This window comes from Lissotriton vulgaris, chromosome 6, assembly GCF_964263255.1.
Source record: "Lissotriton vulgaris chromosome 6, aLisVul1.2, whole genome shotgun sequence".
Classification (NCBI taxonomy): Eukaryota; Metazoa; Chordata; class Amphibia; order Caudata; family Salamandridae; genus Lissotriton; species Lissotriton vulgaris.
Window position 1 is genome coordinate 1,383,247,857 of NC_141694.1, and position 25,193 is coordinate 1,383,273,049.

The window sequence follows — 25,193 nt, forward strand, 5'->3', positions numbered from 1 at the left end:
ATCATCAATGTATCGCTTCCACAGGCGAAGCGATACATAGTATGGGTTGTCTTGTTGCAGTATTTTTGTTTCCTCTAGTACATGAACATAGAGGTTCGCCAGACTAGGCGCAAAAACACTGCCCATACTGGTGCCAGAGGTCTGGAGGTAGATGGTATCCTCGAATTTAAAGTAATTGTCTTTCATTGCCATTTCTGCCAATTCCATGATGAAGGAAACTGGAGTAGTTGTCTGTAGGTCCCTTTCGTGAAGGATATTGCCTACCACTTCCAGGGTCTCTGTTTGAGGAATTGACGTGTACAGAGACTCTACGTCAAAGGACACAAGTAGATCCATGGAGCTATCAAAGTTTACGTCCGGAAGTAAGCGTAACATATCCTATGTGTCCTTGAGATAGGTCGGCATTTCTTTGACAATAGGATTAAGGAAGTGATCCACAAATGTAGAAAGTGGCTCTAAAACTGATCCTATGCCAGAGATAATTGGTCTCCCGGGTGGTGGTCTCTTCTGTTTGTGCACCTTTGGTAGGCAGTAGAAATAGGGGATCGACGGGTGAGAGGTACAGAGAAATTGGCCCTCTTGTGGAGTGATCCATCCTTGAGATGTTGCCTCTTCCACTAGATGGCTGATCTTGGTTTTGAGCCTTTCAGTGGGGTCGTCTTTCAGAGGTAGGTATGACTTGCGATCTTGTAATTGCCTAAGACATTCTTGTCTATAGGTTTCTTTGTCGAGGATCACAATGCCACCGCCCTTATCTGCAGGCTTTATAATGATCGATTCATTGGATGATAGCGACTGTAGTGCTAGTTTCTCTTTGTTCGGCAGGTTTACAAAGGACTTTGGTTTCTTTGTTTTGTAGAGACGTTCAATGTCTGTTTCAACAGCTTCTTCAAAGGTTTGAACCCTACTTGGTAATCCAATTGTTGTGGGATTAAAGGTCGATGGTTTCTTCAGACCAGTATTGACGACCGAGTCTGTGTTTTCTCCAGGATTCTGTTTGGCAAAGAGGTAGTGGAGTCGAACCTTCCGGAACAATTTAGAGATCTCTATTTGGGTGTTAAATTGGTCCCCTTCGTTGGTTGCCACAAAGCCTAGTCCACGGTTCAGAAGTTGTTCTTCATCTTCGGACAGGTTATAAGAGCTCAGGTTGATTACGAGGCTGGTTGATCTGGGGTTATGCTCGTCCCCGCTCTGTCCTGTGGGATCTTCTTCCCATTCCTCAAGTCCATGGTTGGTTGTTGCAACGGGGTCGTCCATCGGACCTGGGATCCTTGTCCTTGGGGTCTGAGAGATACTAATAAATCACTTTTCTACTCAGTTTCACCCAATTTTATCCACTTATCACTCTACACTCACTGCACTGCTTTCCCTCAGGTGTACAACTTTTTTTGCTTAAACACCATATTGTGATACCATCACACAAACATTTTACATCGGTCTCCCTACTCTTCACACCTGCTAGAGTGTGATTGATCTTGTATACTAACTCCTGGGTAAGGAGAACCCACATGATGTGATAATGGTGGTACAGAACGGCAACTGATGGGTAAAATTCCAACCCATGTTGCATGTCGTATATATGAGTAGTTAAACGTTCTTCACATCTGAGCACACACAGTCTACTCCTTTTAGTCACTGGTTGAAGGGTCTTGAGTATAAACATTGAGTGGCGACTCCTGGACACCCTTTGTTGTTATAAGTTTTGTAGGGGCATGTGTCCAGTCTCGAGTCGTTAAACCTGCCCTTAGACCCTCTGTTAAATAGTGTGTTTTGTGACTGAGTACAGCTCCGGCTGTGGGTCTTCTTTTGAAAAGAACAGGCTTACATAGGCCTGTAATTTAGCTCTGTTTTGACTCCTACTTTAGTCACTGGACGCTCCCTTTTTTGTGAGGAACTTGGCAAACTCACTAGTGTTACAAATGGCATCAAACAGCGGTTTGGCTTTTGAAGAGGCAGAAATCCAAAACATCTTAGATGACAACCCTAGTCTATTGGGGAATACCCCGCCCGCAGTTAATAATCCTGATGAGGGTTGGAGTAAGATCTTGATTCTAAAAAAATCTCACTCAAGAACTTTAGTACACGGAACCATCATGGCCCAGTACCTCCATGGGAATTGTGCACCGTCAGGACTAATTGTGACCAATACACCGAGATTATTCTTGGATGATAAGGAATTTCTAAAAGATTGGTCATTAATCGCTTGGCGGTGCACAAGGGACTGGCTAGTCCTTATTATAAAAACAGCCAAACGTGTAGCTGATAAAATCCTAGTTGAGATCCAACTCCTAGAAGGTAAAATCAAGACCACTCTAAAGAACCCTGCCTACAAAACGGGGCAGGACGATGCTAATAAAAAGAATACCGAATTTAAAGAATCCATTCTCTTTACAAAAATGGAGAAATTTAAAAAAGACTTAGCTAAATTCTCCAGCGAGAAGGTGTATCCATACACCAGTGATTCATATGTAGCACCTACATTTAACCAGAATGGAGGTCGAAGGGGTTCTAGTTATGCGACTTCAAGCTCTGATGACAACTCCAGTGACTCGGATACATCACAACGAGGAAATGGACGACCATACAAAGGACGTGGCAATAGAAGAGGCAACAGAGGCAACTTCAACAATTTTGGTCCAAATCAGTTCCAACCTTTTTGGCAACCGGGCCCATGGATGTATGGCCCCAACTTTCCCCAAATGGGACCCCCTTTCTTCCCTCCACAAATGCAGCAACCCCAAGGACAACCGCCTTTTTTAGGGTATGGCCAGAGGACCAACAGAGGGAGAAGAAGACAGGGAAAAGGATCCCAGGTCCGATGGACGACCCCGTTGCAACAACCAACCATGGACTTGAGGAATGGGAAGAAGATCCCACAGGACAGAGCGGGGACGAGCATAACCCCAGATCAACCAGCCTCGTAATCAACCTGAGCTCTTATAACCTGTCCGAAGATGAAGAACAACTTCTGAACCGTGGACTAGGCTTCGTGGCAACCAACGAAGGGGACCAATTTAACACCCAAATAGAGATCTCTAAATTGTTCCGGAAGGTTCGACTCCACTACCTCTTTGCCAAACAGAATCCTGGAGAAAACACAGACTCGGTCGTCAATACTGGTCTGAAGAAACCATCGACCTTTAATCCCACAACAATTGGATTACCAAGTAGGGTTCAAACCTTTGAAGAAGCTGTTGAAACAGACATTGAACGTCTCTACAAAACAAAGAAACCAAAGTCCTTTGTAAACCTGCCGAACAAAGAGAAACTAGCACTACAGTCGCTATCATCCAATGAATCGATCATTATAAAGCCTGCAGATAAGGGCGGTGGCATTGTGATCCTCGACAAAGAAACCTATAGACAAGAATGTCTCAGGCAATTACAAGATCGCAAGTCATACCTACCTCTGAAAGACGACCCCACTGAAAGGCTCAAAACCAAGATCAGCCATCTAGTGGAAGAGGCAACATCTCAAGGATGGATCACTCCACAAGAGGGCCAATTTCTCTGTACCTCTCACCCGTCGATCCCCTATTTCTACTGCCTACCAAAGGTGCACAAACAGAAGAGACCACCACCCGGGAGACCAATTATCTCTGGCATAGGATCAGTTTTAGAGCCACTTTCTACATTTGTGGATCACTTCCTTAATCCTATTGTCAAAGAAATGCCGACCTATCTCAAGGACACAAAGGATATGTTACGCTTACTTCCGGACGTAAACTTTGATAGCTCCATGGATCTACTTGTGTCCTTTGACGTAGAGTCTCTGTACACGTCAATTCCTCAAACAGAGACCCTGGAAGTGGTAGGCAATATCCTTCACGAAAGGGACCTACAGACAACTACTCCAGTTTCCTTCATCATGGAATTGGCAGAAATGGCAATGAAAGACAATTACTTTATATTCGAGGTTACCATCTACCTCCAGACCTCTGGCACCAGTATGGGCAGTGTTTTTGCGCCTAGTCTGGCGAACCTCTATGTTCATGTACTAGAGGAAACAAAAATACTGCACCAAGACAACCCATACTATGTATCGCTTCGCCTGTGGAAGCGATACATTGATGATGTCTTTGTCATATGGAGAGGATCTGAGGCCAGTCTGTTAGAGTTCCACAATTGGCTTAACAACTGCAATGAATTTCTGAATTTCACCTTAGAGTTCAGTAGAAAGGAACTACCGTTCTTGGATCTCTTGATAGTGGCTACAGAAGACGGGTTATAAACGGAACTGTACAGGAAACCCATGGCACGCAACGCTCTTCTGAGCTACGAGAGTTGCCACCCTCGGGCGCTCAGGGATAACTTGCCCTTTGGGCAATTCCTGAGACTCAGGAGAAACTGTTCGACAAAAGAGTCATTCGAAAAACACTCTGAGACACTCTCGGAATACTTACGAGAAAAAAAATACCCATCCAAAATCATCCGCCAGTCGAAGAAAAGGGCCGCTAACAATCACAGGGATGCCCTATTGGAAACTATTCCGAAAGAAAGATCTAACAGAATGACCTTCGTGAACACTTTTCACACAAGATCCAATGAAGTGCGGAAAATAATAACCAAACATTGGTCTTTTTTGAATTCTAGTGGAGAAACCTTACCACCACCACTTTTTGCCTTTAACCCCTTCCATGCTGATGACAGAACGGTTCCGTCATCAGCTACGGGTGAGCTGTGCTGATGACGGAACCGTTCCGTCATGAGCCCGTTAGAACCTTAGAACCCTCAGCACAGCGCGAAAATTCGCGCCGCGCTGAAGGGGTTAAAAGAGGACCTAACACAAAAGACCACCTAGTTCACACTCGTCCCAAAACAAAACAATCTAGACAAGTGGGAGCACTTTGGGACCTACCGCCGGTACAAGGACACCATCCGTGTGGCAGTTGCTCGGTATGTCCACAAACCACCAAGTCCACCAGTATGGATATCGGAACTATGCGCCCATGGCAACAGCGTAAATTCACGAACTGTAACAGCGAGAATACAATTTACATGATCACTTGCCCGTGCGGAAAAAGATATGTGGGGATGACAACCCGAAAAACCAAAATCAGAATTGGCGAGCACAAGAGCACAGTTCGCTGTCGGAAGCAAGCAACTCGCTTGACAGCCCACTTTCTGGAAAAAGGCCACGGTCCCAATGAGTTCAAGTGGACTATACTCGAACAACCGACGATACCTGATCATTGCCCAGATATCGGAAAGTTCCTGTTTAAAATAGAGCAGAAGTGGGTGTACAAATTAAACAGTGACAAGGATGGCCTGAACGAACCAATACCGTGGATGTCATTATGAAACCATTGAGCCACTTTCCATCTTTTCCAATTTTCTTTGTCACCTATAAACTACGACTCCCATAATGCACCACATTGGCTTTACTCATATACCCGCCCTTTTCTCTTGTTCGGTGCCTCCCCAGAACAGCCCAGAGGGATGCTTGGAGACACCGACGGAGAGGTGAGAGTGCGGTTACGTAATCTAGTTAGGCAACCCTGTCCGCTATGAGCACCTAGCCTTACAGTGTTAGAAGCCTATACTTATATAACTTTTCCGGTACGGCACCGATGACATTTTGAAAACTTACAAGTTGTCTCTCACGCTATCGGAGACACACATGATAGCTCTTTTGCCTTGTTTTAACGGAATCGGTTGAGTGTCCCTGTGATTATGTTTTGCTAAACAGAGCGGTGCTCCTATTCTACCTGAGCTGCTGCCAGGTGAGGTGAGGCGCCATCCCCACAAGTTTTGGGTGAGTGTTATCACGTCTGTATAAATGTTAATACGTGACCACTAGAATAGCACGATGTACTTAGTGCATTCTCTAATATGTGTAATGTTTTTCTCTTTTCTTTGTCTCCTATGTGACTTTTGTAGACTGTGGTGGAGATTCTACACCTGCTTTTCAGGTGAAATTTTTCCCTTTTTAACTTCACTTATAATTCGCAAGCAGTAGCACCATCTAGGTCCTGACGAATGCATAAGGAAAATCTTCTGATGGTATGCAGAAACATGTTGACCTCTTGCCGGTAGATATTCTGTCAAATCTACCTTTCACTTGTTTTTAACCTTGGGGTCTGAGAGATACTAATAAATCACTTTTCTACTCAGTTTCACCCAATTTTATCCACTTATCACTCTACACTCACTGCACTGCTTTCCCTCAGGTGTACAACTTTTTTTGCTTAAACATCATATTGTGATACCATCACACAAACATTTTACATCGGTCTCCCTACTCTTCACACCTGCTAGAGTGTGATTGATCTTGTATACTAACTCCTGGGTAAGGAGAACCCACATGATGTGATAATGGTGGTACAGAACGGCAACTGATGGGTAAAATTCCTACCCATGTTGCATGTCGTATATATGAGTAGTTAAACGTTCTTCACATCTGAGCACACACAGTCTACTCCTTTTAGTCACTGGTTGAAGGGTCTTGAGTATAAACATTGAGTGGCGACTCCTGGACACCCTTTGTTGTTATAAGATCCTTATAGATGACCACATGTCCTGGAAACCTGCCACCTCCAGCAAGAAATTGCAGTTTCAGCGCACAACATCGGCGCTGACCTTATTCTCAAGGAAATTGGGCAAGCCCGCTCCTGCTCTGATATTGAAAATCTATCAAGCCAAATGTTTGAGCGTGGCCACCTACGGAGCAGGTGTATGGGGCTATGCTCCCACTACTGAGCTTCAAGGAATTGAAAACGATTTCTTGAAATACGTATGGGCCCTCCCCGGTAGTGCTCCCAATTACGGTAGCCATATTGAGCTCGGTTGGGATTATCTGTCTGACACCATTAGATACCAACCGATCCTCCTTTGGCACCGTATTTGGACAAAGGAGCAATGTCTCCTTACTCGGTGGTAAATAACCGATTTCCTGACATTGACTTATCTGAAAAAGATTCCTTGGCTACTTTATGTTTTTAACTTTTTGAATGACTTGAATTGCCCAGCGTTTTTCACCAACCCTGTTTCATTAATGGCCATACCTAGAAAGACCTTGAAAAATGTATGTGTCACCCATCTAAGGGAATTACGCATGTGCTCTGAAATTGGCAAGCAATCAAACACCCATCTAATGATGATATAATCTTCTTATGGTTTGCAACCTTACCTGTCTTTTTATTTGTCAAATTACGATAGATATGTTTTAACCAGATTTCGGTTTGATTCCTTCTATCGTCTTATTTCGTTCCCTGAGCCCCTAGATTGGACTCGTGAACTAATCAGATGTCCCTGTGACGAATGTTCTACTCAGTCTACTTTGCACGTAACTTTATTTTGTAGCTTTTACGAGACCCCGCGCAAACGCTGGTTGGTCCCACTTCTCCGGCAAATAGGTCTGAGAAGATGCAGACCTGCTCTTTTGGCACTACAGTTCTTAGACACTCCATTTGTCGCCAAATCTATAGCCTGCTTTCTAAAGGCTTGTTTGAAAGTTCGATCCTAGCTAACTGTGCCTGCATCGTAAATTCTTTCTGCTTTTCTATGTGATTAACCTATATTTCATTGCCGTACAGGGTATCATGTATAGACGACTTTTTTTAACGTTTTAACTTATCTTTTCTGTATCTATCAGTTAATATTGCTTACGTGAAAAATTCTTTTAAACTGTTACAAATATTTTCCACAATGCACTTTTATGATTGTAAACTCAATCGAAATAAAGTTTCTTTTGATTTGATTTGATAATGTATTGAGACCTTGAGTCAGAAGGTGAAGTGAAGGACATGGTGATGTCATTTTTCCAGATACCCATCACTGCAGGGTAAAGTAAACCATATTTATATTCACCTTCTCTCAGCCTGGGGTGTAGGTCAGAGCATTGCTTGCACATGACTGCAATTTCTTTTGCAAAGTCTTGATGGATATTTACTTATAAATATTGGGATTTTTTCTAATAGCCTTTCAAATAATTATGAAGTGATGATGTCACAATAATTTAAAGTCATTTGTCTTGGTTTGGATTGACTTTGTTTGCGATAGGAGGGAACTTGAGGAGCCTTGTCAATTTCATATTTTTCGGAGGCGTTTATTTTCAGCAGGGAAGGTCTTGTGTTACATCCAATAGTTTTGCCATTGATTCCACATGTGTATCCACTATTTCGGTATTGGCAGGAGGTGGGGAAGATGCTTGTTTTCCTTTATTAGGAGGAATTTGCATGTTTTTATGTCCATTTTATATAATTATAATGGCAAATCTCTCTGAGATTACCAAATTTGAGCAAAATGTAGAAGCATGGTACAAAGTCCTCCACTCTACGGAAGATAAACTGAGAACATAGGCAACAGACAAATGAAAATATGATGCGCAGAGAGCAAAGTTGTCAGGCTTCAAAAATAACAATAAAATACAGGGCCTTGGCTGGAACATTGAAGGAGTTGAAAATAGGGCCCTGATATGATGTAGATGGGCAAAAAATTATTCAGGTATGCTCCAGGGGCAATGAACACACAGAAGAAATGCAGCTAGGGTAGATTTACGCTGTAATGAGTCATCTTTGATCCGTGTAATTTGCAGGCTTTGACAAAACTTAAAGCGCTTCCACCATCTTGGATCGCACGTGCTTCTGCAGTCCTCTGTAGACAAGGGTTTTCATTACGCTCTACTAAAAAAGCCTAGGGCCTCATTTATGAGGCCTTGCGTCACTTTTGCGCTGCGGATGCGTCACTTTTTGTGACGCATCGGCAGCGTAAAACATGCGCCTTGTTGCGCCATATTTAAAAAGTGACGCATCTAGGTAGATGCGTCACTTTTTAAACCCCTGCGCCACATTATACCTGCGTCAGGTATAATGTATGCAGAGGGGGCGTTCCCCCGCAAAAAGCCTCGTAATAGTGACGCAGTGAAATCTATGAGATTTCACTGGGTCACTTTTAGGATGCGGTTGCGTCAAAATCTTGCGCCTGCCTCACAGCAGGCGTAAGACTGACGCAAGCCCTTTCACATGGGGCTTTCCCCATGTGAAAGGACGCATTGCTGGAGTTGCGTCACTTTTGTGACACACTCCAGCAATGCGTCACTTTTGCGCTTACAGATGCGTCAGAAATAATGACGTATCTGTAAGTCCTTGCGACATAATGCGCCATACATTAAATATGACGCATCATTGGTGTCGCAAGGAGTGCGCAGTGAAAAGTGACGCATCGCTGTTTTCACGCAGCGATGCGTCACTTTTCATAAATGAGGCCCCTAATTTCTTTTAACTTATTTGGTTTTATGCCTGGCTTGGTTTGGCAGCTCTCTGCAAGAGTTTATATGACCACCCAATAAAATATATTAAGAGAGGAGCTGTAGCTTATTACACATGTTGCTCTTCACTACAATCACTTGATTGAAAAATGGGGCCATCTGTTCAAAGCATTTTTGAGGTTACAGCCCGTTGGGAATATTTCCTACCGCAAAAACTCTTTTACATATGTTCAAAGTACAAAATGCAATTCAGTAACAAGGTACCGAATCGCAATATGTGTTTGTAGTACGGTAATAGGAAGGACCATGTTTTGGGAGTCCCTTCCAAATACTGAATCTGAATGGGATGCTTCATGCTTTGCAACTGAATTTCAGTCACAAAAAATGAATACTTTACTGACTCCTGGAAGGAGGTGGTAACCCATTCTCGAGTAGGAAGGACTCCCTCCTCTTTGGAATGGAAAAAAAATACTTTTTAAGAGCAGGCTCATAGACCACTGCCTACTCCTAAATATTATTACCATACTATTACTGTGTGTATGACAATGGCATTACTGTGTTACATAAATTGTATTTTAGAAGTTTAATTAATACATTTAAAAGAAAAAAAACTTCAAAGTTCATTTTCTTTTTTTAAACACATCACATTTTCATTTAAGGAAATGGAATGCATTAAAAAAATATTGTTTTATTCAAAACCAATCACAGACATTGTGGTCTGCTGACCTCAACAGGCAACCATCGCTGTGGCGCCTATCATTCCGAATGGTTTGCAAATTATGACCTACCTCATTAGTATTCATGCAGTAGGTTGATTTGCAACCCACTAGGAATCACTATTTGAAAGATGTAAGTTTTCCTATATCAGGAACTGGGATTTCCTAATTGCGAAACAGCAATAATCACAATTTGGAAATCGCAATTCTAGATTTTTTGTATATGCGGCCCATAGTTCTGTTATTCGGCCTAACAATGAATTCCATTGCATATAACTGATAGGTACCCAGGTGAAATACAGTACAAAGGGACTTTGCATGTTGTTAACCAATGTTCTGCCATTTCTTCAGGCTGTTTATTTTGCAGGTGTGTCAATTTTGCAAAAACAATGCTTACCACTGTTGGGCTGCCCCCTGGGCCTCCAGTGCCTCTCTTTTGCTCAAAGGCAGCAAGAGCCCCTCACGTACTTCAAAATAGTGTATGGCTACATTGTCCAGTGAGGTGCTATAGCAGCTATTTGTATGGAAAATGCCTTTTTAACACTCAGCCACTGGATATACAAGTGTGTGTTTGGGACTTCGGTAGCAGAGGGCTTTGGAATTGTGTCACTCTCTGTCACATATTGGACTCATGCAGGTATGCTACATCTATGTGAAGCTAGCTTGGGACAGGAGATGTCCAGACCACCACAGCTCATGTCCTGTTCTGGGTTTGTTCCCCACTAGTGGAATTATCTGATGCCATGTGGTGTCCACTAAACAGTTGTCAGTTCTTGGGATCTATGCAGGTCCCTATGACTGGAGAATTCACCCAGAAATCATAATCAGAGAGTGGCTAACTTGATCATAAACAACCCCCGCCCCCCAGCAGCTGGCTATAAAAAGCACGACCTATTGATTTTGCCAACACTTGTTTTAATTACTGGTAACCCCTTGTGACTCCTTTTCATCAGTATCATTTATTCTCTGTTCATGTGTGTCATTTTCTTGCCTATCATGATGCAATGCATTGTGTTACTTCCCGCTGCACTATTTGTAGATGCTGGAAAAGTTCTGGCTTAATCTACATATATGCTTTTCTTTGGTGTAAGAAAACGCCTCTTTTTTGCATGATCACATTGACCCTGTGAACTGGAACTCTGCAAACTAGGCCCCATGGCTTATGCTCTAACCCCAATAGCATTTAAAAATTGGCTATACTCCTAATTGTTACAATTAACTTACATATAAGTGACTAGTATTGTAAAAAGTATATAGTTGTAAAAAAGTGTACTCAAGTTGCAAAAGTTAAATGTCACTAGTGGACTGCAGCACATATTGTGACACAACTAAAGTGACAATGCAAAACATGACTGCAGGCCTGATCGCAATAACTTGGCTCTGTAGGTTTAAAATGAAAATTCAACCTGTCAAAATAATCTCTTTTGACAGGCCTAACCCCTCCTTTTAAATATTATTAATTCATCCCATAAGTAAGCCTCAATGCCCAGTAAGGCAAGGTGCATGATATGTGAAAGTAGGACATGCACATTTTTTGTGTAAAACATGCAATTACCATGACAAGGCCATGAGGACTATTTTTACTGTAGAAGGGTTAGATGTTCCATAGGAAATCATTGGGAGGTAATATTAAAATTAAATAATAAACCAGATAAAAAGTTAATTCTTAGACATTCTAAAAGATTTAAACCAAATCCAATTAATCTGTAAAGTCAGATTTCTACTAAATATTTTATGAAAGGTACTTTGAAAAATACACCTTTTGCCTTCCTATAGCCTCTAGAAGCTCATTTGCTTGAGTTTTCAACTGTCACACAGGAGCTGAATAGTTCCTTGATATCATGTGAACTTGCTCCCAGAGCTAAATCAAAGGCCTTGTATGTGGGGAGGCGTTATGTTACTCTGACAGGTTGACAATTTGGGCAGTGGCCAGAAATGTAATTATTTTCAAAGAGGCCTACTGTATCACAGAAAGATGTAGCTCACACCTGGTACTGGTCCCTTCCTTTGTCTACCTAGCCAGTCAGGTACCATTCCGAGCAAGAGGGAAGCTGCATGTAGAACCAGTTATGAGTGACCACAGAGGAGTGTTGCTCATATCCCTGTCCAAGCCTCTAGGATAGGCATAGGAGCTCTGCATAGAGGAAGAAAGATTCGGCAATTTTGGTTTTAGGTGGAAAGGGATCGGTGAGATTGTTTGTTGTTAGGCACACAGGAATTGCTGCTGAATTTGATAGGGTTATACTTAGCAACCTTTTCTTATTGGTAAAGGTTGGGCCAGCAGTAACCCTTCTGGACATTTGGAGGACAGACGAAGGACTACACATGTTGATGGGACCTGTGAGAAAAATTATAAGGGCTGGACATTCTCCGACATGTGACCTAGATAAAGATTTTGACTCCAAGGGACAATTGGTTAATCTCTTGTTAAGCTATAAGGAAAAAAAAGTTGCAAGAAGCCCATTTTCTTTGAAGATCTAAGCTGACCAGTTTTCACTAGACCTGCCCTGGGCCCAGCTAGGGGCTTCGGTTGGAGTGAGCCCTGCCCATAAAGTGCCATTCCTAAGTGCCTGGAACCCTTGGCTGGTGTAGAGTGGACTTCTCCTTCCTCTCCCTAATCCCTGGGACTTCAAAACTTTTTCAAGACCTTTTGCCGGCAGAACCGATAGACGACCAGGACCCCTCTGCCAGGCTAATCTGCCAAGGGTGTATTGTCAATGAGCGTGACTTTTTCATAGCTCCCACTATGGTCTTCTCTGGAGCACCAAAGAGAATTAATCAGGCGTGACGCAGACCGGCATTTGAAAACATCGAACACTACATTGCCCTGCTGAAGGAATCTGACTTCCAGAAAAGCGTTTTAGGGCCGAAGGTAGACATTTTCTCCATAGCAGATGCCTAGCAGTACTTTATTTTCATCTACTACTTCCTGGGTGTAAACTCCAGATGGTTCCCGTACTGAGCCTTTCCTTCCCTTTTTGACAGCTTTCAATGAGACTTCGACCTTCTTCAACCTTTCCTCAATTACCCTGACTTCAAATTTAGCCTGAAGCCTTGTAACCCCAAATAAGCTACCTTCTTGAAAGTGAGCAAAGTGTGAGCATCGCTTTCCAATAGAGACAACCTGGTCTTTGTATCTGACCCACGCACCATTGTGATTTTCCTTTAACCTTAACCCTGTCCGAGTCTAGCGGACCAGTTGCCTTCAGATGGCTCTTGGCACTTTTTAGTGCTGTTTTATTTAAAATTGCAATAACTCCGGTTCACCTTATTGTTTTTTTAGTAATTTTTTGTCATTTTGTTCAATAAAATATTCTCAATTTTTTTAAATTGGCAAGTGATTTTTATTGTGCTGTGTTTTTTTCTGTGTAACTCTTTAGATGCTTCTAAATGCTTTACATAATTATTTGAATTAAGCTTGTATGTTCTATGCAATAGCTACCAGGGGTTGAACTCCAATTTAAATTAATCAAACATTTACTGGACCTAACAAGAATGGTGGGCCCGATTCACAGAATGAACTTACTACTTTTGGCATTCACAGAATGCACTTACTACTTTTGGTATTCACAGAATGAACTTACTCATTTCGGTATTCACAGAAGTTAGGACTACTAACTTTAGGACTCCTAAATGGCTTCTGTGAATACCAAAAGTCTTAAAATTAGGATTTTTCTCAATTTAGTAGTAATAAAGTTAGGACTACTAACTTTAGGACGCCTAAATGCCTTCTGTGGATACCGAAAGTCTTAAAATTAGGATTTTTCTCAATTTAGTAGTAGTAAAGTTAGGACTACTAACTTTACTACTACTAAATTGAGAAAAATCGTAATTTTAAGACTTTCGGTATTCACAGAAGCCATTTAGGCATCCTAAAGTTAGTAGTCCTAACTTTACTACTACTAAATTGAGAAAAATCCTAATTTTAAGACTTTCGGTATTCACAGAAGGCATTTAGGCGTCCTAAAGTTAGTAGTCCTAACTTTACTACTACTAAATTGAGAAAAATCGTAATTTTAAGACTTTCGGTATTCACAGAAGCCATTTAGGCATCCTAAAGTTAGTAGTCCTAACTTTACTACTACTAAATTGAGAAAAATCCTAATTTTAAGACTTTCGGTATTCACAGAAGGCATTTAGGCGTCCTAAAGTTAGTAGTCCTAACTTTACTACTACTAAATTGAGAAAAATCCAAATTTTAAGACTTTCGGTATTCACAGAAGGCATTTAGGCGTCCTAAAGTTAGTAGTCCTAACTTTACTACTACTAAATTGAGAAAAATCGTAATTTTAAGACTTTCGGTATTCACAGAAGGCATTTAGGAGTCCTAAAGTTAGTAGTCCTAACTTCTGTGAATACCAAAATGAGTAAGTTCATTCTGTGAATACCAAAAGTAGTAAGTGCATTCTGTGAATGCCAAAAGTAGTAAGTTCATTCTGTGAATCGGGCCCGGTGACATTATTGCTGCTAGTGGACTACTCTCCACCCCAACTAATAATCCACGTTCTCACATTCTGCTTCATAACATATTATCTGGCCTCTGTCTGACCGTCTCCTATTCATGCTATTGCCTCCTTTGTATTGTCCTTTCTTCTGAGAGTTGATTTATTTACTGCCACCCATTCTACTTATGTGTTATAGCTTAAATTCTAAAGACTGTTTTCTGGAGCAAAAAGGCCTTTCAAACTTTAATTTTTAGCAGTGTCATGTACAAATTGTTTAATACGCAGTGTTGAGGTAATATCTCTTTTCTACAAAGTTGAATTTCTGTTTTTATGATGTGGCTACCTGTTTTGATATTTGACTGTAGCCCATGTAACCCATGTTCCATTGCTTGTGTGGCATATTTTAATTGTGACTAATATACCTTGTCTCTTAATGTATTGTAGGAGTTTTTTTTGTTACATTTTGTTAGTAATAAATAAAATGTGAGATTTGTTCTTAGGTGATTGAATCATTCCTCAGTTTGATTCCATGATTTGACATTTTCAGTTTCAGTTTATAAACTTTATTTCGATAAAAAAATATAATCACAAAAGTTATCACAGGCCACAGATAAAAACCGGTTTAACCGTTACATACTCATGAATTGGCAAGCTAGGTTGTACAGGGACAGAGTACTATCTGATTAAAATAATAAATAATACAATAAAAGACTAGATCTAAAAAAGCTGCCTTATACAACCAATAGTTTACACTCTAATGTGTCCAATTCCTATTACATATCATTAAAACGAAACTCCGATTTCAATTTCATTTTCCATTTCATTAGGAGGAACAGGTAGCACAACATACAATAAAAAAGAGAAGGAGAATAAGAAACATTCAGGTTCAGGGAGAACTATTACCTAAACCTTCCCCCTCACCACCGAATCACCCAAACCTGGCCCAGAAACTTGGCCCTTGCTATCATAATTGGGCCATCGAGTGCACTCTTCAATATTCTGTACACTTCCCTGTAGTCTCTAATTCCCAGAGCAAGACAGGTCGGTTTCAACCAGCATCGCCTCGGTGTACTATACACCGGGCACGCAAAGAAAATATGTGGTATTGATTCTACCCTGTCCGGACAGTATGGGCACCCACTGGTTTCTGCCTCAGGATTTGATCTCCACCTTGAAGTAAAAGCCTTGGTTGGTAGAGAGTCCACTCTGAACTGGTGGTACAATTTCCTATCACGCGGAGAAGTGATTTGTTAAACTCAATACTAGATGTGTAAAAAGATAAGTGACAGGGCTCGCAACAGGATGCCACTGCAGCTTCTACCACTCATTGCCCTGCTATGCTACCATTGATAGTAGTAACACAACTACTAACCATCACACTCTTACAAGTGTGATATTTTGGCTTGGGCAGCTGGTTATAGTAATTTTCAATAAATATAGCATGAATAAGTAACTATTATTGTGGTCATCTCTAAAATAGCTAGACTGCGTCACCTTGTGACGGCCTGTCACAAGCATTGGTGCTGGCAAGTAAGTGCCTGTGCCGAGCCCTGGAAACCACCGGCTCAGACTAAGCACTGGTTGAACTTCATTGGTCGTGTAGAATTCAGTTCGGCCATTTGTTTCAATAGAAAGTGATTTACATTTGAGATTATGGTCGTACTCCATCCCTTACACAATGTATGCCACATGGGAGAGCTTCTGGTTGTTCAGTGGTAAAAGTATGAAGTCTGATATAACAGTATTTTCCTCTAGAAAAGGAGAAAACATCTAGGTCCAGCCACATGAACACCAAATTCCAGGCCTGTGCCTGCATAGAATACTTTAGGTATTTTGCCTTTCTTACCCTCCTTCTCGAAAGGATATTCGAGAATGGAAGCCCCTGCTGTCCTTCGGCTTTCCTGAAATTCTCTATTTCTAGCTCCCTTTTTCCAATTTTGAAAACGAAAAATCCATGTTTGCAAATGTTATTTTTTTGCTTCAAAAGATGAGGAATTTTGTTCTGCATCATATATGTGTGTGACCCTTAGAATACCTTGATTTTGTCGGCCAATTAGTTGTATGGTCAGAAATCTTGTCTCATTACCAGTTACTTCTAACCCTTGACTATGCTTTAGGGTGATTGGAAGTCATCAGGTGTTCAGGCTAATTTCATTCTTCATAGGCGAACTGTCATCCAAGTGATCTGTTTATAGCTAACCTTTCTAAAGCCCACAATTCCTATAACAGAATAATGACCTTCTCTTCCAGAACTTGAGAAAGTCTGGCAAGCTACCTTTTGTCGCTTGACCTGCAACTTTGAGTTGAACATGTTTATTATCCACTGACAGCCCAAGATTCCTATCTCTTATCCTACTGTCATCTCTACACTTTCCCTAGTTTGATTCCATTATGAGGCAAGTGTCTTTGCTGTTATATATCCCTTTCCTTTCCTGACTTTCTTTACAGTCTGTCATATGGATTTTCTTATTAACACTTCTCCCCTCTGATGTTCCCTGAGTATAGACATTTGATCTGCGTCTCGATGTACACAGTTATTTTTCCGTTGTTTCTGGTAAATCATTTGCCTCTTTCTCCTTTTGCCCTGTTTGCACTGCCCACTTCTTGGTGCCCTTCCAAAATCCCCAAAACCTATGTTTCTGGCTCGCATTTGTCTTCTAATCTGCCTTTTAGGGTGCATTTTATGGTGTAATTTTCAAACTACACTCTTGAACACTGCTCTATTGTATGATACTCGGAGTGTTCTTTAGAGAGATTTGGGATGTCCTCTTTTTCACATGTCATAGTGACTGTTAAATTGACCACTAGGCACTCGTGGGTTATTAATTTGTTCTAGTCTCAAATATAATGTTAAGAATTTTGAAAATCAGCTAGTTAGCCTTTATTTATGAGTGTATTGCCCCTACTCAGCATTGCAGAGAAGAGATATTGTGTTCCCATTTTTAAAAAGGGTTAAAAAAAAATTAGCCCCACTTCTATCACCCCATTTCACTGATTAATTATTCTGCAAAGATTATGGGACGAATTTTACTAGACCATTTACAGCTCTGGGCCGAGGAGCATATTATACTGAAATTTGGATCAGCACCAGCCTAGGCACAGTCAAGCAGTGCCTACATCTATATGTGATAACTGCCAAATATACTGTGGTCAAGAATGGAAAACTGTATTTGGCTTTTATGGATTTAAGTTCTGCCTGTGACTGTCAACAGGTCCAAATTGTTGGGCATCATGATTGACATGTGGGTCGACTGGTATATTGTTAATTTTCTTAGAGAATAACACAACAATGTTACTGCCAGTGTAAGTTATGGCTTGGATGGGGGCACAATGTTAGCTTTTATCCTTTCAAGGGGCATACACAAGGGCTATGGGGCTCATTCACAGAACTAATCTGAGACAAAATCCTAAACTTACTACTTCTGATATTCAAAGAAGGCACTTACGATTTTTGGTATTCACAGAAATCACTTACGACTCTTGGGCCCTATTCACAAAAGTAATCTGAGACAAAATCCTAGCTTTATGACTTTCTGTATTTACAGAAGTCATTTGGGAGTAATACAATTAGGATTCCTAACTTTACTACTCTTAAACTGAGAAAAACCCTAACTTTCCAACTTTCGGTATTCACTGAAGGTATTTAGGAGTACTAAATTTAGGATTCCTAAACTGAGAAAAAGCCTAACTTTATGACTTTTGGTATTCACAGAAGGCATTTAGGAGTAGTAAAGTTAGGAATCCTAAAATTGACCTCATTAAATTGAATGGATGCCAGGTTGATGGGAAGCTGTCGGACGCCCCTTCTGCCTTCAGAACCCCAAGACTCCAACAGGGCAAGATGCAGTTCGTAATTGATTCCTTTTTTTTTTATTGGAATCCTAACTTTACTACTCTTAAATGCCCTCAGATATTAGATAGGCTACAGCATTGGACTGACAAAGCTTCAATTCTCTCACCTTTGCAGGTGGGGCTCTGAGCAAGGGTGAGTACTCTTGATCTTTCGGTTGGACCTTATTGTGGCAAAATATCTGAGGCAGGCTGGGGACCACCTCTACTTGACCTTTGTGGACCAACAGGTGGACTTTGAATTAGGTCCAAGGCGACTTTTGTGGTCAACCTTTGCCAAAATCGTCATTGACCATAATCTGTTGGATGTTCTCATATGACTCATTTAATCAAAGGAGGGAGGGAGAAGCAGAGATTAATTTGGCTTCCATTAGGTATAGAAGAAATCAGAGAAGAATGAATCACAAATTCTGTTATTACCAGGGTCCAGGTCTAGGGTACTGGTATGTCGAAGACCCTTATTCATATGCGACAAGCGGCGTGTTATATCTTGGTTCTCCGCCCTGTCAGCTATGTGAGTAGCCTCATCATTGTGTCCTTTATGACTCGAACACTGGGTTCCCAAGTGATATCCTTTTTCACACCGAGGAGGACTGTCTGGTTTTATAACAGTTGTGATAAAAAGTGTGAAAGTGTTCTAGCGTAGTGTAAGTTAAAAATACCTCCTGTCCTTAGTTTGAATCTTTAATTCTTGAGGCTGGGGCAAGATTAAAAAGTGTAGGGTGGGGCTCTGTCAGTAGTGATACTGTTCCTCTGCACCTGGTCATAGTTCGTGGAAGGTCGAAATGTATTGGCCGTTCGTAGCCCTCACGGGTCTGTCGGCATACTTTAGGACCAGATCGTAGTTGGCTATTATCAAAAATAGCCTATGGTAGGTAAGTAGGTTACTCACCAATCTTCGTCGAGCTCATTCGCTCGACTTCGTTTTAGAGTAATAGTTGCTGATTTAGTCTATACCTTTGGTGAGATATACAGTACAGATAGAAATACATTACGATTTAGGTGTTATCATGCTCTGTTTCAGCAAAATTAACATTGTAAAGCTGGAACAGTGAAGGTTTAGTGGAGGGCATGATTTGTATTACAAACTATCTAGATGAGCTTGTGAATAAAGCCTGAAATAGTTTAGTACAACTGTAAAGCCTGTGTGGTGTGAGATCTGTCCTCTCTAGTAGTGAGGATGGAGTGCATTTCATTCATAGGATCTGGTGGATGGTTTCATATCAAGGACAAAGTGATGGTTCATATGGAAACATCTTCATAACACAAATCCCATTTTTATAAAGTAATATAGCAGTGCCCAAAATGCATGAGGTTTGTCTTTCAGAATGGGATTGTTTTGGTGCAAATCTAAGCAATGTTAAAGTTAGTCCTGGATGTGAGAGATTTCTTGCGGTATGATGGTGAGCGTGTTCTCAGTTACTGTAGGACGACTAGGAGGACAAAATGTAAATATGTATCTTCTACTAGATACCCATTATGTGAGAACCGCACAAAATTATAGGAAGTAATTAAAATTTCATTATATGCCTGGCTAGCTCTTAAATGTTGTTCAGGCGACAGGATTACAAAGAGTTCCATATATTTAGTTCAACGCATGTGGTTATGTCACGTTAATTGTAATTCAGTAATGGTCTTAAATGTTAAATGTGCGAGGCGCACACAATTATTGTAGGTGATCAGATTTTGGTACATGGTGTAGAAATTTTCGCCAGATTAGCCTTTACATATAGAGCTGGGCAATGGATTTAAATATTATTTATGTGTTTCTCGTGTTCAGCGTGCGTTATTAGTTGGGGTGGAGAGTAGTCCACTAGCAGCAATAATGTCACCGGGCCCGATTCACAGAATGAACTTACTACTTTTGGCATTCACAGAATGCACTTACTACTTTTGGTATTCACAGAATGAACTTACTCATTTTGGTATTCACAGAAGTTAGGACTACTAACTTTAGGACTCCTAAATGCCTTCTGTGAATACCGAAAGTCCTAAAATTACGATTTTTCTCAATTTAGTAGTAGTAAAGTTAGGACTACTAACTTTAGAACTCCTAAATGCCTTCTGTGAATACCAAAAGTCTTAAAATTAGGATTTTCTGAATTTAGTAGTGGTAGACCTGTCTCGCCCACTTCTTACTTTTCTGATCCTTGCACTGGTTGTTGCCAAAAGAGACATTGCAAAACACTGGGGGGCGCCGGAACCCGCAGACCTGGAGGAGTGGAGGAGAGGATTAGACCTCTATATGGCAGCAGAGAGGGTCACCTATAGGCCAGGGATGCCCGAAAAAATTCCATAAACTTTGGTCAAAGTGGCAACACTATCATGGGTTGGATGGGGGGCTGTAGAAAGGGCTTCTGGGGGTGGGTATGGGACACGACACGGGGACACATGAGACATCTCTACAAATGGTACGATGAACCATACTGAGCCTACTGGGTGCCATGAGTCACCTGCAACTTTGGACCCGGAACGGTGAAAGACTTTGGCTGGCACTGGTGGGAGGAGGGGGGGGAAAGGAAGTATAACTGCTGCAATTTTTTCGTATATGTATGTTTGAAGGTATTAACCTAGTGTTTACGGTTAATTAGGGGGAGTGGGGGGGTGTTTTCAGCAAAAAGGACAAAAAGCAGAAACTCGGAACACCTATTTAATGCTCACATTTGTGTTCTACTTGGTAACTATAGCGCGCTAATAATACTTGCCGCCCAACTTCCGGGATGTGGGCTAAATGGCCGTGTATCCTTCATCAGGCTGTGAGAAGCGCCGACTGTGATGCACAACTGAAATTTCTGATTGACTGTTAGTGGCTCCCTGTGAATCTGCAATAAAAAAATAATCTATGTCTCTATCTTTTGTGAGATTTTCTTTATCTTTGAAGAAAGCTTTTAGTGTTATTTTGCGGCAGAACTCGGCTAGTTCACACTGAATTTTTAATTGGTCAAATGTTGGTGTGGGTACAAACCCTAAGCCTTTATTCAGGACTCTCTGTTGGTCATTGGTGAGTATGTTGTTAGTGAGGTTCACTATTAGTGACTCGTTGTGCTGCACCCCGGTCTCTCTCTGTCTTTTGACATACTGCAGCGTTTTGGACCGGTCGATCCTGCTCGTTCCAGGTCACTAATTCTCTCCTTCCTCTGCGTTGGTTTGGGCTCTTCCTTAAAAAGGTGGTCTCATTGCTTGGAAGTTCAGAGGCAGTGGGGGTCCTTGCATATATGGGTTCAATCATCCTGTGAATGGTGATGAGTACGGTTGGAACATAGGATGTTGATGGTCACTGTATTGAGGTTTTCTTCAATTTTGCCACTTTCACGTGGGGCGTTTATTCTGTCCTCTATTACAGCATCCATATTGTACCTCATCATTACTCCAAACTGTATTATTTGAAGAGTTGCCGCCAGTGGATTCATTGTCACTTTGTGCTACTGGTGCAGATTGCAGAATAATTCTCTTTGATGTAAGGGTACATTTTCTTTTGTGATAATTTTTTGAGGTCTTTTCATCGCTTTTGTATCATGTTCTGGGTAATATAATCTTTCATCTTAGCCATTTTTTTTTAAATGAGATATGTACTGTAGTTTTCAATTTGAGTGCTTCAGATAGTCTTGTTGCATTTTTATAGTGAGTGCTTAAGATAGTCTTGTTGCTGTTTTTATGATTAGTACCAAGTAGTCTTTCATACAATTCCATGATATAGCTGCCCAATCTTTTCTTTTTGGGATTAAGTGCCCTTGAATCCTGAGGTCCCTTGGGGGCCAACTAGACCACCAGGTACCTCTAGTAAGCGCCACGGAGCTGCGTTGCAGAGTGTTGTAAAAAGGGGCGTGGCCTCTGAACACCTCTCTGCAACGCAGCCCCCTGGTGCATACTAGAGGTACCTTGTGGGCTAGTTGCCCCCCAGGGGACCTCAGGGTCCAAGGGCACTTAATCCTGCAACTTAAAACGCGCCACAGGGCGTGTTTGCACACATGTCACCTAAGGCCCTGTCCCCTTCCTTCACCATTGTACAAATATTCCTCTAAAATCAGCCGAACTACGAATTCTGATTTCTGTTATCAGGTGAGAACCCAGTGCTGCATCTTTTAGCCCAACACTGACCTTGAAAAGTAATTATAAGCGTACTTACAGTAACTTGTATTTTCTTCCATAGGAATCCATTGTGTGGTTTTCAGCAGAAAAGTTTATGTGTTGATTTTTGAAACGTACAAATATTCCTGTAAAATCAGCCGAACTACGAATTCGGATTTACTCACCTGTAATCCGGAGATAACCCAGTGCTGCCCCTGAAAAGTCATTCTAAGCATACTTACCAGTAATTTGTATTTCCTTCCATAGGAATCCATTGTGTGGTTTTCAGCAGAAAAGTTTCAAAGTGTTGATTTTTGAAACATACAAATATTCCTCTAAAAGCAGCTGAACTACAAATTCCGATTTACTCACCTGTTATCAGGAGAGATGTTAGTGCTGCATCTTTGAACCCAGTACAGATCTTGAAAAGTAATTCTAACCGTATTTACCACTTACTTGAATTTCCTTCCATAGGCGAACATTGACTGGTTTCACTTGGAAAATCTTGTGTGGACTTTTTGAACTTTAAAAAGTCCCTATAAAATCAGCAGAACTACGAATTCCGATTTACTCACCTGTTATCAGGAGTGACCTCAATGCTGCTTCTTTGAGACCAGCACTGATCTTGAAAAATAATTCTAACCCTACTTACAAGCAACTTGGATTTCCTTCCATAGGAATCCATTGTGTGGTTTTCACCAGAAAAGTTTCAAAGTGTCTATTTTCACAAACTAAAAATATACCTTACAAATTGCCTGTATGACTTAAACGCATTCTTTCAACTGTTTACAGGAAATGCACCGTGCTGGAACCAGCATCCACCACTGAGTTAGAAAAAGTTACGTTAACACTACTTACCTGATAAGTGAATTTCCTCCCATAGGATAACATTGGTGATTCCATGTGAAAACGTTTCTGTCATCTTTTTAAATACAATAAAATTCCTTAAAAATCACTACTGTAACCAAAACATTTTTACTTAACGGTTCACAGGTGATGTCTCAGGACTGAATTTAGGATCCAGTGCTGTGGTTAGAAAAGTAATCAAAAAAGTAATTATTTGCATTTAACTAGAAATTCACATTGACCTCAATGTTGCATTGTGTTTGAAATGGAAGTGCCCTTTGCAACAACTGTAAGTACTGTACTTAAAAGTCTATTGCCTATGTGCAAAGTATTTAAACTAAAGTAATTCATTCTGAGAAAGTATATCTTGTAATGTAATGTGCAATGTAATTATAATGTAATTTAAAAAATAAAATATCTAAAAATAAAATGTTTAAAAAAATGTAGATAATCAGTATAAAAAATAACATCACTGAGTCTTATGTATACTTATTTATATACAACGGTCACATACACTGCCTTTTATATTTCTAGTCTGTTGGACATGTATCATTGAGAAATATATTTACTCATCACCACACCCATAAAGAGATTCATTCACCCAAACAACTGTTTCCACATACAGTCTTAACCTCATACACTTACTAAATCAATTAATTACACATCTTTGGACAGCCACACACCTCCCACCCAACCACACACATATTCATTCACTATCCCATATTAATACTTATTTAACTAATTAATGACTAATATAGACTTTCCCATAGCTAATAACCAACTTATGTAGTAGTTTACACAAGAGTTAGTGTGATACAGGTATTCACACAGTTTAATCACTATCCCATACATGATGTCACTGACCATGTCATGAGTGATGTAATATGTGACGTCATCAGCAGTGCATTGCAGGCGTGCAAGTTATAGTGAGTCCAACTAACTATAACGTGGGAATTTCAATGGTTTTATGTCAGTAAAATTTCCAGCTAACTATAACTGGTGTCAAACCTATGTTTTTTTCTGTGAATTTAATAGGTTTTTTAAATGCTAATTCCTAACTGTAACTGGTGTGAAACCTATGTTTTTTTCAGTTAATTTCATAGGTTTTTTTAAATGCTAATTCCTAACTATATAAGGCCTGAAACTTATGTTTTTTCAGTGAATTTCAAAGGTTTTTTTAATGCTTATTCCTAACTATATAAGACCTGAAAGCCCACCAGGAATCTCCAGTATGCGCCAGGGGACTGCATTGCAGAGAGGTGTAATGAAGCCACGCCCCTTTTTACACCTCTCTGCAGCGCAGCCCCGGTGCATGTTTGAAGATGGGGAACTAATTCCCCTTGCATACTGGGGGCCCCTGGGGGCCAACTAGCCCACCTGGAACCTCCAGTATGCGCCAGGGGGCTGCATTGCAGAGGTGTAATGAGGCTATGCCCCTTGTTACACCTCTCTGCAACTCAGTCCCCGGCCGCGTTTGCAGAGGGGGAACTAATTCCCCTTGCATACTGGGGGTCCCTGGGGGCCAACTAGCCCACCAGGAGCCTCCAGTATGCGCCAGGGGTCTGCATTGCAGAGAGGTGTAATGAGGCCACACCCTTTTTTACACCTCTCTGCAACGCAGCCCCCGTGCATGTTTTAAGATGGGGAACTAATTCCCCTTGCATACTGGTGGCCCCTGGGGGCCAACTAGCCCACCTGGAACCTCCAGTATGCGCCAGAGGGCTGCATTGCAGAGGTGTAATGAGGCTATGCCCCTTGTTACACCTCTCTGCAATGCAGTCCCCGGCCGCGTTTGCAGAGGGGGAACTAATTCCCCTTGCATACTGGGGGTCCCTGGGGGCCAACTAGCCCACCAGGAGCCTCCTGTATGCGCCAGGGGGCTGCATTGCAGAGAGGTGTAATGAGGCCACACCCTTTTTTTACACCTCTCTGCAACGCAGCCCCCGTGCATGTTTCAAGATGGGGAACTGATTCCCCTTGCATACTAGGGGTCCCTAGGGGCCAACTAGCCCACCTGAAACCTCCAGTATGCGCCAGGGGGCTGCATTGCACAGAGGTGTA